Source organism: Squalius cephalus (assembly GCF_949319135.1).
Source record: "Squalius cephalus genome assembly, chromosome: 9".
Classification (NCBI taxonomy): Eukaryota; Metazoa; Chordata; class Actinopteri; order Cypriniformes; family Leuciscidae; genus Squalius; species Squalius cephalus.
This window is the reverse complement of record NC_137130.1, coordinates 32,501,738-32,508,874: the sequence shown is the minus strand read 5'-3', so window position 1 is coordinate 32,508,874 and position 7,137 is coordinate 32,501,738. Positions and strand designations below refer to the sequence as shown.

The following is a 7,137-nucleotide window of genomic DNA, read 5'->3' as shown; positions in this document are numbered from 1 at the left end:
AGGTACTCTTATAAAAAAAAAATTAAAAAAACTTTTAATTACACAGTATATTTGCCCTGACATTTAAGTGTCATTGCAATACAATGTGATAAGGTAAGTATAAGTACTACATGGTACGTTCTAAATTAAAGTCATAGCAGAAAAAAAATTTTTTGGCTTAACGTTAAGTAGTTTAGTAAGAAAAGCCAATAAATAGCATTGCCAATGTTTTTCGAAATCAGCTGTTTATAAAATTGTTTCAGATAAAAATTTTATCATACTGCGCTTACATACAGCCATATATATATATATATATATATATATATTTAATTTACAACCCACAGATGTCAAAATTACCCTGTAACTACATTGCACAAGAACATATTTTTCCAGAAATGTGATAAAAACTTTTATATACAACAGACGTATACAATTTTTGCCTGGAATATATTAACAGAATAGGTACCTGTTAGTTTTAAAATAATTACATTATAAATAATTTGCTTGTATATCTGCTTGTTACCCCTTTATTACCCAAAACTTAACATATTGTTCCCTTATACCTACACGGAAGTACACTATAATTACAGAAACGTACACCGTAGTTTCGGTTTACTTACGCAGTTGTTTGCGGGTCGTAATATAAAGTGTTACCAATCCCTCTCTTCTCGCGATACTATTCACTTGTGCTGGACGCGTGCGCGCGACCAGAGAAGCCATTTTTCACTGTTCAGGAGAGCTCCATGTGGTGCGTGCATTGATCGGATTCTATGTTATACGATCTTCTTTCTTGGTAAATATTACTCCAATATCTTTAATATGCACAAATAAGTTGTGAAGCGAAGTTAAAAGAACATTTGATGTGTACAGTTTTGTTTATAGATTTATTTGGAGCGCATGTGTGACGAGTGAACCTCGTGGTGATCGGACGGTAAAGGATTGGGTATGTACGTTCCATGGTTTATGGGGGAAATTACTGATGGCATGTTAATTTGATAAATCTGTTAATGAGTTGAATCTATATTCTGTGATTATACAGTATAACTTTATGGTTTAATGCATATTTCTGGTTCTGCATGATTAAACGTGGGTTGTGGCTTTGTTAAAGTGCTTTTATTTCTCTTGTAACTTAGGCTACGTTTACACGGAAACGATCTGAAGAGAAAACGCAAAAGTGATCACTTTTTATTCTGCGTTTAGACGAGCGTTATGTGAGGGAAATCTGCGTGCATATGGTGACGCAAAAGTGTGTGAAATTCAATGTAGTGTGCTCTCCAGGCGGCTAGGTGGCAATGTGAAGCACTGATCGGTGCCTTCACTGTCTAGCAGACTTTTGCGTTTTTACCGTTTAGACGGGAACGCGACGGTGGAGCGTTTTTAAGATTTCCACTCTGGAGGGTGGTTTCACTTTTTTGCGTTTTTAAGCCCCCAAAACGCCGTCGCCGTCTAAACGAAAGGCACATCTGATAAAATATTTTTACATTTTCACCCGCGAGCGTTCTCGTGTAAACAGGGCCTTAGGCCTACCTCAGCCACTGCCGTATTCCAGTTTGTGTTATCGTATTTAATTGTAACATATTTTGGTTTGGAGAAATCAATTTAAATCTGACCTGTTGCAGTGTATTACACTGTATTTCAGTTTGAATTGAGTTAAGTATTCTGTGGATTTGGGCATTGATCCACTGGTTAAACTTTTTGTGACATTTGATTGTCATCTTCAAATTTACTGTAAACTGTTTCTACAATTTCTTTTTTTTTTGTTTTTTTTTTTTTTTTTTGTTTGTTTAACTAGTGAAATCTAATTTTTTCTTGTGAAATCTCTTAATCAGACTTTTATCTGTTTAATTGTGCTCCCATTGACCGCTGTCACTTATTTTAAACAGCAGTCAGAATAAAACCCCAATTTCAAAAAGCATAGTTTGCTTCCGGTGTGTATTTCTTCAGTTTCACCCGGTTGCATTTGTTCTCCTTTATTGTTTAATTTTACTGTGACTTATGTTGTTCTTTTTAATTTTACTGTGACTTATGTTGTTCTTATTAATATTACTCTCAATTAATTGTTTTCCAGCTGCCTTTAAGACATATTACGCGACAGTGCGCAGGAGCTTCCGGTACAAACAACCAGATCTTGCATTGCAGGCAGAAGCTGTGGAGAATTCAGCTCGGAGTCGAGCAAGAAGAAAGACGGTAAGATTTATTAGATTAGATTCGTTTTTGGTCAATGTGACTATTTTTCAGGCGCATTAATAGATGTGTTGTGTCCATACGCAGTGCATTGTGCAGTACTGATTGTCTTTATTGTTTTTTACAGCTGCTAGAAGCGAGACAGAGTGTGCTAGCTGAGGATGAGGTGGGCCTTTGGAAGTGCGCTACTATAGACCTGATGTCTGATGAGGAAGACGGCATCGTCGGCGGGGTGTCTGGATGGATTGTGCGACCTCCGTCCTTTCGCAGCCAGGAGCTCACCGAGCTCTGTGCCACGCTGCAGTCGAGATTAGAGGCGACTCCAAAGTAGAGGGCAACGCACCACAGACGTCTGCAAAATGGACCGAATTCAGACAGAATGCCGCTAGTTACCTGCAGCTCTGAAGCAGAAAACAGACACTTCACGGTGCTGTAGGATTTTGTGCTTCTCATGAGCTTACCATTTGTTGTGTGGGCAAATCTCCTATGCTTTGTACATGTATGATATATGATATTAGTTGTGTGTTTGTGCTAATAAAGCTCTTTCTTTGAATAAACAGTCCCTGGCAAATTTTCCTTTCCTCAATAAATTCATGTCCTTGATGATGGTAATAGTGTAGTCCATAGGATAACAATGACATGAATATACAACATTACGTCATATATATATAATTTTATATTTATATATAATTATTATAATTTTGGGGTGGGGTTTAAATTTATAATGACCCAGGGTCACCAATAGTAACAGATCTGCCAACCAATCACGAGTGATTTTTCTTGTTTAAATGTAGTGGTTTCAACCAATACTGAGTGAGGAAATTCAAGCCATTCTCTGGCAAGGCGTGGGCGCTGCAATTCATATGCAAATTAGAGCCATTAGCACCTCCGCAAGCTCTCCACATACGTCATGGTTCGTTTCCGTCAATATGTGGCACAGACGAACGCGACGTTCACAGGCTGTAAATTGTCGTTAAGTGCCGAAAATTATGGAGATTTCCGGCCGTTTACGGGGACGAAAATCCCACTTTTCATGCAGTGTCATGTCATGACTTTATTTTGATTAGACTCTAAAATGCTACTGATGTTTAGTCATCATCTATTCAGTCTTTTGTCTCTATTGTTTCGTGGTGCAAACTAGCTCCATTCAGTCTCAGTCTCTCCTGCACACATTCACACCTCTCCAGCCTGGTTATGGCTCTAAATATGCATTTCTTTTGTCTGCATTATAGTTACTAACGACTGGTTATTCACAGGCTATTCATAGAGTTTCAATCCCTAATTTCTTTTATCAAAGTTCTCACTTACATTTGAAACTGTATCAAATGCCCTTCTGGAATAAAGAATCATTTCAGTAAGCATTCCTATTTAGAAAAAAAATCATAAAAGAATAACGGCTATGTGGCAGGTGCACCCAGAGCTAGCTAGCATGTTAGCTTAGCACACCATCAATACACGACAATTTATGAGATTAAAACCATGTTTGTGCTCCAAACTTACTTTATAACGCAAGTTGAGTGTTTTAAATAATCTTCTGTGATCTAATTTGGCTTCAGATAAAAAAATCAGACAGAAAATATATTATTTTATAGTATTCTGCACAATGATAAAGTCTATATAGATTAGCATTACATTATAAATATAATCTATTATTATGAAAATACCTGGCATGGCTTGAAAAACACAGGTAACTCAAATATCATTGCAATCATGTTTATTGTCTTCAAAACATCTTTATCTGCATATTACAGCGATCTCTGTTAGCTTTGTGTGTGTTCGGGACTTCCTGGAATGTCACATGATTATGGCTCTTCTTCATGTTCCATATATGGACTATTATTGTGCATAGGGCACCCTCAGGCTGTTGGTATGTATTGAAAACACAGTAAATCAGCGTATACAGCACTCATAATGATTACATCGACACATTTGGGTATAAATTCAATAAATATTATTCCTGTCTATAGATATCTGATGTAAACCTATGAGAATCTATCAATATTTCTCCAAATCTGCACATTTTTTAGCTAAAAGCCCCGAGGTACGTTGTTTTGTCAAGCGCTGTCATGACGACAGCACAGAGTTTTTTTTTCTGAAAGGGAGTGTGGCTGACGCTCATAATTCATATTAAAAGTATGGACTAATTTTTTTAATTTCATAACTCCTGACACAAATTAAGAAATAACTGTCGCTATAAGTTTCTCAGAATACAATAGTGGTCAATTACTGAAACTTGAGTCTTATATCTTTTTAATGATGTATAGTTTGTCAAGGTATAACATTAAATCTGATAGTAACTTTGAACTAAATAAAAAAAAAAAAATGCTTCAGTGCGCGGGTGCACTGGCAACGGTTAGCAGGTTAAGGGGGCTCATGAACGAATAGGGGCGGCGGCAAACCGCCGCAAGGCCCGACACGATGAGCAGGAATGGGAAGCACCACTGAAGGAGGGTCAGCTGCAATCTCTGCGATTATGGTGTGAGAGGTCGACATAAAATCCAGGACCTGTGGAGTTCGGTGGTGCATCAGGTCGTGAAGGCGCCTCAGGAAGGTGGTGTTGTGTATACTTTTGCAAATCCAAGGTTAACAGCACAGCACAAACACAGTCTTCCAAATTCGATGAAAAGCAGAGGAATACTGGAGTCTCTGATTCTTTGTTTTTGAGGTAATGGGTGTTTACAGGTCTGCGTTCCTCCACGTGGTCCGTTTGCATGTCAATCGCTTGTGCGCATGGGTGTGGTCACATTAGAGCTAATGAGCACGGACTGAAGAAACTGTACATGTCGTTGCTTTTATACAGATTACTTAAACAGAGAATATTTGTTTTTGATATGATTTACATCATTTAAAAAAAGAGACTTCAAGCTTTGTAAAGACATATGTTTCATGTATGTGTGGCAAGCATTCGCTGAGTTACAGATCAGTTTCTGTTGCGTTTCAGAATGAACTTCACATTGAAAGGGATGGCAGAATGCGTGTCATGTTTATTTTCTTTATTTTATGAAAAAGACAACATTTTGTTTTTATTATTAGTGTACACAAATAAAAGAAGACATTTAACAGTTTTGATTGATGTATAACACTTGCCTGTATGACAAAAATCTACGGAGGTTTTTGAGTCTCTTTTGCACTGATAAGAAAAAAAGGGAGACAATCACGCCGGCGCGACAGCCGACCCCAGGGGGTTAAAGTCTGTGTAAAGGCAATTCAGAGATTTGTTTCTAAACACATTATAAATGTTAAAAAATGTATTGCTGAAAACATGTTACAAAGACTGTGAACTATTTAGTACTGAATTGTGGAGTTAGACCATTAAACCGTTTTTCACCATTTTTATGTTCAGGATTTATTTGGGCGGGCCTGAAATCATGGCTCGATGATGCACTGGAGCCACTGAGTATAGGCCCTCCCCTAACACTATAATAACCAGTGTTGGGAGTAACGTGTTACTAAAGTAATGCATTACAGTAAAATATTACTTTTTGCTGTAACGCAGTAGTTTAAGGCATTACTAATCAATTTTCAGTAATATTTTACTAAATGACAGCTTCTGATATATTTGTATGGCGATTTATTTCATCCATCTCCCTCTTGCTGGTGTACCTTTGTATTGTGTGACATAGTCCAGTAAAGGCGTGTTTAGGGCAGGTTTTACAGGAGAGCCGCGAGGCATGATTTCGGTCTCTGTGCTCGCGCTGGTCAGTGGAAAAGCGGCTAATGGGAGAATATGGTAGAAGAAGACTGTACATTCACGAGATGGACGTATGCGCATTAGCCTACTCTGTTCTGTGTTTTCTTTCTAACCAGTTAGGCTATGTTTAAGTGGTGTTTTTCATCATGTTTTCATCATGCAATCATGTTTTTGATGCGGTGGTGACGCGTTCATGTAAAATGTAAGGGTGGCGCTGCCAATAAAAGCACCTAAAAGCTGTCACAAAGAACCGGCAAAAGTTATGATTATGAATATGTCAAATATAGCAAGGAGACATTTTAATTGTTTATTAATAAACAAGTGTTTTCTGTGTCAGTGTCGGCTGCAAAGGTGAAGTTGACGATGCTGACTCTTCGCAGTAGTGAACGCGCCAGAGAGAAATGCACATTTCATACGGATTACATATGCAGAGAGCAGTCTGTTTTCTTTCATTTTGAATTGTTCTGTTTAAAAATAGACATGTCTGTGAGGCAAGTAGGTGCCGAGTTTCGGTTCATTTATGAGACGAGCTCCAGTTCACGCGCCGGCGCCTCCGTGTTCTGATTATCTCTTGTCTACTATTTACTTCTTATTTATTAAATCCAGGCAATTATTTGATGAAACATTCATTAAAATTAAGATACAATTAATACAAAACGAAATTCACTTTAAATAAAGGCTTTGTGCTTTCTGTTTGAGGTCTCTGTGAAAGTTTAAAAGCAGTCTTTTAGTGTCGCTTTCAGAGCGGTCACGTGCGTAACTGAGAATTGACACGTCCGTAACATTGTTTTTTCCTCCTAAATGCGAACACAAAAAATAAAATAAAATGAATATATTATGTTCTGTGGAGAGCCATCCCTTCTTCATCCGGTGGGTAGTATTACTTTCGGTTTGCTTAGTGTAATTCACAGAATTACTAAAGAATATTTTGCTACCTAAAAGTTAAAGATTTTTTGTCACGCATGCATGCATGTCTATTTCCCTCATATTAAATATAAAACGCATGTGTAGACTGATATTTTTCTAATGTCTGGACTCCTTTATTAAGGGAGTAGCCTATGGATATATAAACAGACTTTTCAATATATTGGTATTAAATGCATTTTCTGAGAATTTATATTTCAAGTTTTGACTGCAAATGTCACGTCCTTATGGAATTGCCCAATTTTAAAGAATTTATCCTCAACTAGTTTTGTGGTGTAGGTCTACGTATTTTATGTTAACTTCAAATAATACTAATAGTAATTTAAAGATGTGGTAGCATTGGATCTGGAAGGGAAGGA

General features: G+C 37.3%; 1 long non-coding RNA gene across 1 annotated transcript; it reads left to right on the top strand.

The window, feature by feature from the left end:
* Nucleotides 1-676: 676 nt before the first annotated feature.
* Nucleotides 677-2,135, top strand: LOC307163914. Its single transcript, XR_013822174.1, has 3 exons — nucleotides 677-772; nucleotides 862-922; nucleotides 2,048-2,135. It is a non-coding gene; the product is annotated as an uncharacterized lncRNA (long non-coding RNA).
* The last annotated feature ends 5,002 nt before the right edge of the window (nucleotides 2,136-7,137 follow it).